This window comes from Natator depressus, chromosome 1, assembly GCF_965152275.1.
Source record: "Natator depressus isolate rNatDep1 chromosome 1, rNatDep2.hap1, whole genome shotgun sequence".
Lineage (NCBI taxonomy): Eukaryota > Metazoa > Chordata > Testudines > Cheloniidae > Natator > Natator depressus.
The window spans coordinates 121050704-121063750 of NC_134234.1; the positions used below are offsets into that span (position 1 = coordinate 121050704).

At 45.3% G+C, this 13047-nt stretch overlaps 1 long non-coding RNA gene across 2 annotated transcripts in view; it reads left to right on the plus strand.

Moving 5' to 3' along the window:
- The window catches only part of LOC141995002 (uncharacterized), a 59449-nt gene continuing 46402 nt past the window's right edge, over positions 1–13047 (plus strand). The window contains exons 1-3 of one of the 2 annotated variants that reach the window (XR_012641233.1): positions 168–308; positions 809–884; positions 1996–2011. This is a non-coding gene — a long non-coding RNA (uncharacterized LOC141995002). Of the gene's footprint in view, positions 121–167; positions 309–808; positions 885–1995; positions 2012–13047 lie in introns of those variants that run through there. The other variant, XR_012641232.1, reaches the window with a different exon arrangement.

The window sequence follows — 13047 nt, forward strand, 5'->3', positions numbered from 1 at the left end:
AATGACCAATGAGGAGACAAGATACTTTCAAAAGCTGGGGGGAGGGAGAAACAAAGCCTCTCTCTCTGTCTGCGTGATGCTTTTGCCGGGAACAGAACAGAAATGGAGTCTTAGAACTTAGTAAGTAATCTAGCTGGATATGCATTAGATTCTGATTTCTTTAAATGGCTGAGAAAATAAGCTGTGCTGAATGGAATGGATATTCCTGTTTTTGTGCCTTTTTGTAACTTAAGATTTTGCCTAGAGGGATTCTCTATGTTTTGAATCTAATTACCCTGTAAGGTATTTACCATTCTGATTTTACAGAGGTGAGTCTTTTTACTTTTTCTTCTCTTAAAATTCTTTTAAGAACCTGATTGTTTTTTCATTGTTCTTAAGATGCAAGGGTTTGGGTCTGTGGTCACCTATGCAAATTGGTGAGGATTTTTATCAAACCTTCCCCAGGAAAGGGGGTGTAAGATTTGGGAGGATTTTGGTGGGAAAGACGTTTCCAAACGGACTCATTCCCAGTAACCGGTGTCAGACGTTTGGTGGTGGCAGCGAAAGTCCAAGGGCAAAAGGTAAAGTAAAGTAGTTTGTACCTTGGGGAAGTTTTAACCTAAGCTGGTAAAAGTAAGCTTAGGAGGTTTTCATGCAGGTCCCCACATCTGTACCCTAGAGTTCAGAGTGGGGAAGGAACCTTGACAGTCTCTAAGGTGCCACAAGTACTCCTTTTCTTTTTGCTATCTGTATATGTGAAAGTAGTTAACAGATAAGGTACCAGTAGATGGCACTCGAGAATAGATAGCAATGTTCTTGTGTTTTGCAGGACCTACAAAATTTCTTGTGCACTGCAAATGGCTGCCTCCGGCAGCTGTTCACACCAGCTCTTAATACTACTCAAGGTAAGAGTGGCAGAATCCAGCCTTCCATTTGCAGAGACCTGATTAACTATAGCTACGGCTATGTTTTAGTCACGGGTATTTTTAGTAAAAATCGTGGACAGGGCCTGGGCAGTAAACAAAAATTCACAGCCTGTGACCTGTCCATGACTTGTACTATATACCCCTGACTAAATCTTGAAGGGGGGGTAGCCCAGGGGTGTCGCAGGTGCTGGGGGGGTGGCCCAGGTTCTTGGGGGAGCCGGGTCCCCCACTGGTGCTGGGGGGCAGGAGTTGAAGGGGCTGGCAGGCTTCCTACCTGGCTCTGTGCCTCCCCAAAAGCAGCAATATCCCCCTCCGCTCCTAGATGGAGGCGTGGCCAGGAATCTGTGTGCTGCCTCCGCTCTGAGTGCTAGCTCCGCAGCCCTCCATTGGCTGGGAACCGCGGCCAATGGGAGCTGTGGGGGTGGAGCCTGCAGGCAGGAGAAGCATGCAGAGACTCCTCGCTGTGCCTCCGCCTAGGAGCAGAGGGATGTTGCCACTTCCGGGGAGCCCCACGAGGTAAGCACCGCCCAGAGTCCTCAGCTGCAGCCCCGCACCCAAACGCCTGCTGCTGCTGGGGGCAGTGACCTGAGACTGCCCCAGCAACAGCTGGTGCGGCTGGTGCAGGGGCTGCTTGAGCTGCCCAGGTGGCCCCTGGGGCCAGGCACACTGACTGCTGCAGAAGTCATGGAAAGTCATGGAATCTGTGAAAAACTTGCAGCCTTAACTAGAGCCCTTCAAATACCACATATGAATATCCAAAACAACTATGGCAGCCTCCCATCTTGCCACACTCACAGCACCTCGGACATTATAATGTTTCATACTGCAGAGAAAGATTACACCATCTTCCACCTTACTGTGACACTGTAGAAAAAGAAACATGACCATGTTTACACTAAGGTACGACTTCTGATGTATCACCACTGTTGCACAATTGTGATAAATTTTATACAAAGTATGCCTTGTACAGTATCATTGGAAAGGCTGTGATTTGAACAATGTTATCCTGTTTACATGTGTGTATTATCATTGTATACAAAGTTATGGATCTTTGCTGTGTGTTTGTATCTTGAACATGTTGTGTTCCTAGGTAACACCCACAGGACAGATTTATATTAAGACCAGCCAGCCATGGTTGATGGGCCATTTGGGAAAATCAACTCTTCCAAGGGGCCCTTCCCGAGGATGCCTCGGCATGGCATGTAGAACATGTCATCCCTGACTCCATGTTTGAGACAGTAACTTTCCATGTACATGGACTGGGGGGTATAAATTGGAGACTGACATCTCCTTACCTTTTTCCTGCTCCACATCTCTGGACTGATTTCTAACAAAGGGAAGCTATGAACACTGGACTGATGGCCCCTAATCTTTTGGGTGAACCAGACTTATTGCAAACTGGCAGATCACATCACTGCTCTTATCCTGATCTCCGAAGTCTGAAATCAACTAATGGATATGATTCACTTTAATAATTTAATAACTCTCCTCTTTTTTATATTAATAAACCATTAGTTTTTAGTTACTAAAGGATTGGCTACCAGCATGGTTTGGGGTAAGACCTGAAGTATATTTTGACCTGGGGTGAGCGTCTTTGGAACCAGTAGAACTAAGTGTGTGATTTCTGGTTTTAATAATCATTTATCACAGAAGTCTGGTTTGTCTGGATGGTACATGAGGGGCTACAGGGCCTGAAGGGGAATGTCTGTGGCTTTATAACAACTCGTATAGCATTTTGGAAGCACACATTTGTTATTGGCCTGGTGAAATCTTATGATAGACTATATCACGAGTTTGGGAACAACCCCTGTTTTCTGGCAGTCTGACCTGAGATTGGCGCTCTTAGTTGTGACCCATACCAGCCAGTGTGACACTTACTGTTTAAAATAAACGTCCTATTGTGTAAGTAATACAGCACAACTCCAATTTGCCAAAACTGTACAATACAATACAGTGTGTGCTGTACTGTATTGCAATTAAAACAAGAGGAACTAAATTAAAAATGTCAATCTTGTGATCTTCCTCTTTCAGGAAACGGCTAATAAAGTGCTGGTTGTTCTACTGTTCAGTCTTTGTTGGATCTTTATTCATTTTACATCAATGCTTGAATAATAAGGGACTTCTATTACCCTTGGTCAAAGACTATAATAAAATGTGTGTTTGTCACAGCTATTACTTCTGTGATATTTAGACCAGAAATTTATATGAAAAACTATCAGTCTAATCAGCCCTTCACTGAGGGTTTGTCTACACCAGGAAAGAGTAAGGGTGATTCTGAGGTTTTAACTCACCAGCAGCATATCAGACAATTTGTGTGGAACTGTAGTACTTCACTTCAGTTATGCTTGGGTTTTTTTGTTATCTCAAGTTCATGTACAGTACATAAGCTGTCTCCCTTTTGTGTGCCTGTGTATATATAAATCAAAAGAAGCATGACTTAGCTGTCAAAGCATACATGCTGGTCATGACCCTATGGTTCATCAACCAGCTGATGTGATTTTCAAGAAAACCTAATCTACATGGGAAAATTATTTTGGAATAAGGAAAAGTATGAATTTAATAGCTATAGCTATTCCAGAATAACTCCCCATGGACACTTATTCTGAAATAGTTTAAAACAATTTATTGTAAACCAAAAGGATACTTGAGTGCTCAGTTACCCATGAGACAAGGTGGTGGAGAGAACATCTTTTATTGAACCAATTTCTGTTGATGAAAGAGACAGCTCTCTGAAGTAATATCAAAAGCTTTTATGTGTAGCTCAACACAGTGACAACACTGCAGATATAATTTCCCATGAAAGTTTACCATGAGTTCAGAATCGGCTTTTCCTTTCCTTCCCCCCCGCCGCCTTAATATGGCTTTCCCCATTTTTTGCCATTACAAACAACCAACCTCATGTATTTGGTATAGGACTTGTCTACATGTGGGTTTAAAGGTGTAATGTTAGCACATTATCATGCATTTTCTAACTGACATGTTTTAAAAGTCCACTAGACAAGGTACACTGCCCCTAACCTATTCTCCTCCATAGCGTTTAACCCAAAGGCAGGCAAACTTTTTTTGGTCTGAGGGCCACATCGGGTTTTGGAAATTGTAGGGAGGGCCAGTTAGGGGAGGCTGTGCCCCCGCCCCCATCCGCCCCCCCTTGCTTCTCACCCCCTGATGGCCCCCCCCAAGACTTCTGCCCCATCCAACCCCCCCCATTCCCTGACAGCCCCCCGAGGACCCTTGCCCCATCCAACCGCCCCCGGAACCCCTGCCCCTTACTGCCCCCCACAGCCCCATCCAAACCCCCTTCCTTCCTAACTGCTCCCCCGGGACCTCTGCCCTCATTCAATACCCTCATTCCCCGACCCCACCCCCGACCACCACCCCGAACTCCCCTGCCCTCTGTCCAACCCCAAACTTCTCCCTGCCCCCTTACCATGCAGCACAGACCACCAGTGGCTGGCAGCACTACAGCTGCGCTGCCCAGCATGTTGCCTGGCACCCAGAGCGTTGCGCCGGTGTAGTGTAGTAAATTGCTCTCCGTAACTGCTACCAATAGCACATTCCTACGCGGAGCAATTTAATACACTACACCGGCAGCATGGGGCACTGAGGCTGCAGGGGAGGGGAAACAGCGGGGGAGGGGCTGGGGGCAAGCCTCCCAGGCCAGGAGCTTAGGGGCTGGGCAAGAGGGTCCCGCATGCCGGATGTGGCCTGCGGGCCATAGTTTGCCCACCTCCGCTTTAACCCAGCATGTACAAAAATGGTAAAGACACATTGTCTATCCTCAACTTTTAGAATGCATTAGCTAGGGTAGGATAGATAACACATCTTAAATTCTAGTCAAAGCAAGGCCACAATTTCTACAGGTGACGTGGACAGGAAAGAAGCATTTTTCAGAAGTCAATGTGTCAACTGGCTTGTGGCTTCAGAGTTTCTAGACTTTAGTTTTTTGAATAAAGGAAATTCTGTTGCTTAAAATAAACAATACTGTGGGAAATGATCTCATCATGTTAATGTGAGCAAGCCTGCTAAATGGCCCATACCCACTAATGCTGTATTCAACTACATTAGTCTTCACATAATACTTTGAAAACCTTTTATGAATTTCTGTCTAGCTTCCTGGATTCACCATATGGCATAGATGCTGAGGAGATTACACAACCAGGAGATGCTAAATGGATTATTTCATATAAAGGGAACAAAAAAACCAGTGGTCTATTCATGAAACATCTGCTCGTCTCTGCAGGCTTCCTGTTGGCTTTTCTATTAATCCTTCAAGTGAGAGCTGACAAAGAGCAGAAGAATTCAGAGTCCCTGATAAAAAGAGATGGGCCATCCAAAAAAGCAACCTTAAAAACATAATACTGTATATTATATTAAGATAAGACAATGGGGAGATGCAATCAGAAAAGTGCTTCAGGATTGACCACACCCAGAATATTGGCTATGACCATGTACTTTCATAAGAAGACAACTGGAAAGTCTATTGATGTTAAAGTGAGTACTGAGATTAGAACACAAAGATCACTACGCCATGTGCAGTGTATTAGGCCCGTTGCTTACGTAGTAGGGTGACCAGACATCCAGATATTATGGGGACAGTCCTGATTTTAGAAGATTTGTCCTGCATCCCAACCTTACGTCGGTCAGGACACCCTTTGTCCCAGTATCGTGACCGTCTGGACCGCAGCTGCAGCACCATCGCTCACCGCTTCCTGGGGCAGCTCCCGGCGCCCGCCTGCTGGCAAGCGCGCCACATGCTGCAGGGGTGGGGCTTGCAGGCACTGGGAGCAGGCAGAGAGCCCTCTGCCCCCCCTCCCCACCCGACCCATGACCCTAGGAGCCAGGGGACCTGCCTGCCAGATGCTTCCCGGGACAGGAGCCGCCCCAGGTAAGCAGCACCGGGACTCCCCACCTCACCCCCTGGCAGATGCCTCTGGCTCTTGGGTGGGGAGGCTCTGCATGCTGCCGGCCCCTGCAGGCCCTGCTCTGCAGCTCCAATTGGTGCTTTTCCCAGCCAATGGGAGCCACGGAGCTCGTGCCTGTAGCGGGCGCAGCACGTGGAGAGTCTGGAGACCCCCTTGCCGCTCTCACCCTAGGAGCCAGAGACCTCCCAGCAGGGCTGGTGAGTGCAGCCAGGGAAGGGAGCAGGGCGTGATGGTGAGTGTCTGGGAGGTGTGTGGAGGGCGCTAGGCAGTGGGGGAGGTTTGTGTGTTTTGGGGTGCTGGGCAGTGGGGGAGATCTGTGTGTGTGTCAGGGCACTGGTGGTCTGTGTGGGGCATTCTGTAGCTGTGGTGGTGGGGCTGTGGGGAAGGGCACTTGGAGGAAGGAAGGGAGGGAGGAGAAATCTGTGTGTATTGGGAAACTAGCGAGTGGGGGGCTCGGCAGCTGTGGTGGGGCTGTGGGCAGGGGGGTACTGGGCAGAAGTGTGTGTACACAGCACTGTGCATTTGTGGTGGAAGGGTTGTGGGGGGGCTCTGGGCATAGTGGATCCCTCTGGGGTGCTGGGCCGGCAAGCTGTGTGGCGCGGCATAGGCCCCCCTCCCCTCCATCTGCCCCCTCTCATGGCTCTGGTCAGGGCTGTGCACCTGTGTCTGTCTCTTCTCCTCCCCGCCCCCCGCCCGCTCGCCCAATGTGTCCTGATATTTCACTCTTGCAATCTGGTCACCCTATTAGGTAGGTCATTTACTACTATATTGGACAAAAGAGTAGAACACTGCATCACACTTCAACTTAAGGTTCTGTTTATAAATGGTTAATAGAAGTTATAAGCATATTATAGAAATGAGTAGTATCTTATAGATGGTTATACGTGCAAAATTGCAGGTGACAGATGGTTATAAGCAACCCACTAGACTCAGACAGGTGAACCACCACTTAACATATGATGAATAGATGTTTTGGTAACCCTTTATAACAGTGGTGCACAAACTTTTCCAGTCAAGCCCCCCCTTACCGGAATCTTGTCTGCAATCCCCTCCATTACTGCACAGCTAAAGCTTCCTCAGCAATGGAGCTTGGGCTGAAGGTGGAGCTGGACCAGAGATGGAGCAGGACTGGGGGTGGAGCATGATGCTCCCTCTTCCATGTGCTGGCCCGAACATTCCTCCACAGTTTGGAGACCACTGCTTTTTAACTACTTATAAGTGGGATTTTACATTAAAACATGATCAAAAATTGTTCTAAAGAAACTGAATCCTGCATCATCACCATCAACAAAGAGATGGCCTAGCAAACATAGGTTTTCCCTCATCTCTAATTTCTGCGTTTAAATAGAAAACATTCTCTTTCACACAAACTCAGCTTCAAAGCATGGACAATATTAGATCTTTTGGGACAGAATACTAAGAACTAGTTTTAGTAATTTTTAGCACATCGAGTAAATCAAAGTCCATTTCCTTGACAGAGGAACATGGTTTTGATTCACAACCCTTCATAAAGTTTTGTTATGCAAAACCCTGCACCACTGTGGAGCTTGTCCTTGGGGAATCACGTCTGCTTGACATATTACTACGGAAAAGAGCCACTGACAACTTTTACAGCTCAAACATGATAGTTATGAAATGATGTTCAGTTTATGAAGCATGCACATGATTTTAAGCCAGTTTAAAATGTAAGGGAAACGTTTTTCATCTGGTACCAGTCTTCTGAAAAAAGTCTGTGCAAAAAGTAACCAGCAGATGGCTATTACTTCAACACCTACACCCTTCAAATCTTAAATGTTAAACTGGATCTTCAAGCCATAGCCTGCAGGAGTCAGTGAGGAGCCCAAACGTGATAGACATTGTCCAGCCACGTGAGAAAATGTAGTCCTTAAGCTAGTCTAAATTAGCATCTTCAGCATTTTGTTTATATGTTTAACGCTCTTAGATGCTTCCTCATCTCCAACTATCCTTCTGTTTCTTCCTATTTGTCCAGATGCCTCTCAGGATCAGGCCAGACGAAGGTAATCCAGGCTCTAGGCATACCCCACCTCAATGCCCCTTCCCCTGCTTGTGGTGGTCACCACAAGGAGTCCCCCACTCCCCCAGGGATGTTGGATCAATATGGTGATGCGTACTGGGCCCCTAGCAATGAAACTGCCTTAGAACAGCTCTGGTATGGCAAAACACCTCCCATGTAGCCCAGAGCTGGCATATGAAGAACCACTTCCTAATACAAGGTTTTCACAAAAGCATGAAGAGCAATTGTCAGACCTTCTGTAAGAAATGGGAGGAGCACTTCATTCCCCCGCTACCCCCATAAAGAGGTGCATGTCATACCAGTATCTTTTAAATTTAACAGCCCATATGCAAATTCTAGCTAAGCTTCCACCCATTCTGCTCTTTTTCAAAGCACTGCATAAAATATGTCATTAAACACACACTAAGCACAACCATTCTGTGTCGCTACCTAGTGTAAACTAATACTGGCTCAAAGTCTTTCCTACTAATCTCCTCTGCATTCTCTAACTCACAATTTTAGAAAACAAACCCTGGAATGAAGTTAATCTGGTTACAAACATATACGCTTGTATTTTCAATTTCATTTCTTGCTTTTTTTTTTTATGCTGACCACCTTATTCCCATGCTTTTGTAGCATAACATGACAATCAACTAAGGCGAGAAACTTTTTGACTACTCCCTTGCTTTTGTTTGTACCTTCTCGTGCTTAGTGCCTGCCATCTGCAGCCTATTTTAATGGTTGATGTAACACTTTTCTGTCACCATGAGCATCTTTTCTCACAAATTACATTAGTTCTTCACTTAGAGCAGCAGCATATCCAGAGGACCTGCCAATTCCCACTGAACAGCATGCTGGCAGGAGGGCGTAAAGTATTGTTAGTCACTGGCCCCTTACAAGAAATCTGCAGAGATTTCATAAGAGATCACATTCATCAAAACAGTATCCTATTCTATTGGAGATGAGCATTTCTGTGGAAGACATGAACTTTGACTTTCAGAGCCTTTTACTCAATTGGATTTTCTGCATTGACCGAGTGCATTTCTGACCTTGTTGAGTCTTGATGTAACCTGAGGAAAAACACAGGGAGACTGATTTGTACAGATAAGAAGTCTATGTGAATAGAACCTGTATCTCCTGAATTCCAGTCCTCTGCCTTAAACAGAAGGCCAGCTTGAATTTCTCCAATTGAGTTTTCTTCGGTCAGTCGTGCATGTATATAGACATTCCAATGAAACGGACAGAGGACCCAAAATGGACTACTTCTTGGAATTAAGTACCAAAAGAGTTAACATTAACAAGGTTCTGCACCACACAACCAATTTTAAAACTTTGAATTCAGACATGAAAAGCAAAGCCCAGCAAGTATTGTGGCAAATTGCCAGCACTACTATGATGGGTCCCGCGCTTTCTCTTCTTGTGGTGGTGGGGGGTTTTCAGGGCACCATTTCTTGCCCCTGATCTGGGGTATCAATTGTCCCACTAGTATCCCAGAGAAGGGGAGTGGAGAGGGAGAGACCCGGGCCAGCCCTCTACTCTGGGTCCCAGCCCAGGGGCCCTAGGGATAGCGGCGAACCACTCGAACTAGCGATTCCTTCCCCTGGGCTGCTTCCCTCTCCGGCCCTTCAGCTTGTGGGGCTTCCTGCCCCCTCTCTGCTTGGGCTAGGTTTCTCCCAACCCCTTGTGTCTCTGGAGTCCCTCTGCTCTGCACAAGCCAGGTTTCCCTTTACCTAGGGTCTTGGTCTTCTGGCCTGCCACAGCACTTCTCCAAACTCTCCTCTGCTTCCCTCCAAACTGCTCTCCTCCAAACTGCTCTGTGCGCCAACACCAAACCACTCTGCTTCAACTCCTCCAACTGTCTGACTGAAGCAGGGGGGTTTTATCAGGTGACTGGCTTCAGGTGCTCTAATTAATCTATAGCAACCTCTCTTCCTTCTACAGGGAATAAGGCGCTCATCATTCTGGGGCTTACATATCTCCCCTCTATCACTCTCCTGCTGCCCCCTGGCCAAGCTGTATTATAGAATCATAGAATATCAGGGTTGGAAGGGACCTCAGGAGGTCATCTAGTCCAACCCCCTGCTCACAGCAGGACCAATCCCCAACTAAATCATCCCAGCCAGGGCTTTGTCAAGCCTGACCTTAAAAACCTCTAAGGAAGGAGATTCCACCACTTCCCTAGGTATCACAGTATACTGCTTTAGAAACTCATACTGGATGTACACTTGCCCCTCTTATGAAATTTATCATAGTAGTTTCATTTCTTACCACCTGCAGGACATCCCTCCCTAAATGTGTGTCAGATACAGAATTAAAGCCTGTTGATAATGCTCACAGAACAGAATGAATAGACTAAATATATTAATTTCATCTGAAACGTTTCAGTTTCCTTTCTTGGACCCTTAGAAGTGACAGCTTTTTAAGAAGTGCTTCCTATTGAGCAACCTTAAACTATCTCAAGGAAATTAGAAACTTGGGTGGCATATTTTAAAGCCGAGGGATCACACATCATCTAAGAACAAAAGTAAAAATCGGTGAGGTCTTAACACTGTAAACAACAGGTTTCTGTTTAGCTAAAGGAGCATCTTGTTTTTCTTCTTAATGGTTAAGCCATCTAAAAACCAGACGACAAAAGGAATAGACTTTTTACACTGTTGTTTACACATAACCATGTGTCAGTTTAACAGTCAATTACTTGCAAAACAAGTGGCCTTTTCAAGAGAAAAAAATAAGTAGTTTCTAACAAAAGACTCTTTGATCTCAAGAGCTTATTCATTAAATACATCATTAACCCAATTCTGTGAACCGTTCTATATAATAACTAGAATTAAAGCTGTTGGAAGATTTTATCTTAAAATCTTGATATTTCAATAATACGTGTTATGTCTGTAGTGTGGGAAGAAAGAATGACCATTGTAAAAACTAAAAAAAAAAATACTTCTGAGGACCCAAAAGAAAGTATGTAAAATGATTGCACCACTTGGATTACTGGGGCAGAGGGCTAGCTATCACCATGTATGATAGTATGCCACACATGCCACAATGTCACACATCACATACTGTATCTTCCCTGTACTTTTTATATAGGTGACTTTGGGAAGTGCATCTTCAGGCTGTAACAAGTTTTCTTGGCTCAAGAAAAAAAAATCAGCCATATTTCTAGTCCACTGGACTGAGAAAGCTGAGAAAGTTTTCATGGCAACTGCACCTACAAAACAAGGAGAATTTCCACTGCCAAGTCTAGTTTTATTTCTTCTATCTAAAGCATCAAATAAATCCCTAAGCAAATCAAGCAATGGGGACCAGCTGTAAGGGGAGGTGTATAGTCCCTCTATCCCTCACTTACAGAAGCACCAGTGGCCTTTCGTGCCACTGACATCTTCCCTGCCCAGGCTCTCAAGCAGGGCAGGCATGGGGACCAGCAGCAAGGGACTGATCCCATCCACAAACTTTCACTCCTCTGCTGGCTGAGCCACTGTCCTCTACTTGGTACAACTTCACCTGGGGACTTGCAGCAACCTCATTAAAATGCCCTATGTCTTCTCAGCAATGACCACTTAATTAGAACATCAATCACCACCTCAATCATCTTAACTCACTGATCTGCTCCTAATTAATTGCCTGATTGATTAATGCCTATTTGATCTGCTCAACTGGGTCCTCAGCTAAATAATTACTTTGCTGTTCCCCCACCCGGCTTCTGCTCCAACATGCATGTGTTCACTACAGAGTTGCCCAAATGACCAGCGCCTGGGTCTAAGCACCTGGATTGGCCTAGGTCAGGTGTGAGAAGCCATTCTGCAAAGCCACCCTTAATTTACTGGGTCTATATTGGTGCTGCACTCACCCATACAAGGCACTAGCACTTCTGGGATCAGATCCCATGGTTCTTTGCACTGCAGTAATATGAGAGACTCTATGATTCTTTCCCAGTGAATTGTGGGAGAACTTGTGTGTTCTTCTGGACACCTGGAGCAGAACTGTGGGAAGGCAATGGAAGACTATCTGCACCCAAGTGGTTCAGCCTGCATCCATACTGAAAAGCTGGCAGGTAATCAGCCTGAGTGAAAGGAGCATTCAGGCTTAAGCCTGTCCCCCAGAATGGACTAGGTAGCCTGAGTTGAAAGCACCAAACTCTGGTGAGAGGGTTGTTTGTGTGGGCAGGAGCCTGGTTAGGTTCAACACCTGAGAAAGAGACCAAGTTAATTAAAACATACTAAGAAGTCAACCACTTCCCAAGGTCTAGACTATGCGGCAGTGAAAAACAGTGTTTTTATTAATAATCCAAAAGAAAAATGCAAATGTATTTGACTGTATTAATCTCTCCCTTCCAGTGTATGCCACTTTTCTTAGATTGTAAGCTCTTCTGTGCATGGGCTACATGTTTGTGTTCTGCCTAGCACAACGGAGCGCCAAATACTGACAGGGGCCTCTAGGCATCACTGCAATACATAATGATGGATTACAAAACTTGTACTGTCTCCTGCAATGTAGGACCCCTAGTGCTGTTGCTAGTGATGGCAGAGGTCCTCTGTTCCCATCGCATTGATCTCTCCAGAGCTCTAGGAGACTTAGATGCCCATTTGAGAGGGATGGAATACCATCTGAATATAGGTCTTAATTTGAACTGCTGCAGCTACTGGACTGCTTCTAGAAATAAGCATTCAGAATGGGTCTTGAAGAGCAGGATTTTCAGTCTGTCAGAGAGACCAACAGTATGTTTTACACTGTTAAAAAATAATTCCAGTGGAAACCAACAACTTCCCAGTTGAACTAAGTCACCTTTGATGACACTAGTTGGAAATACAGGATACCCAAGAATTTTAGGGCAAAGTTCCATGAGTTTTTGTTCCACAGTTTTATAGAAGTGAATGGAGCCAAAAAGATGATCAAAGTCTGGAAATGCTTCCCCTAGAGTTCATCTATTAAGTCAAATTTTGCTGCAGTTCACAAGCAACAAATGCAGCTAATGCTACCTGTAAATCATTAAGTTTAGTAAAAGCAGTTCATTCAAACACTGTTCCGTCTGCTTTGCCATCTCCAAATATAGGTATGATCCTCTATATATCTTAGCAGTCACACTTTAGGGACTGGGAAAGAGCTTAGTGGTAAATTGTGTTGTGTTTACACAGTATATTGTTTTCAAATGCTTAGAAGCCTAAAGGAACAGTTAAAGGGCCCCCAAATCTGTGCAAAATTGTTTTTT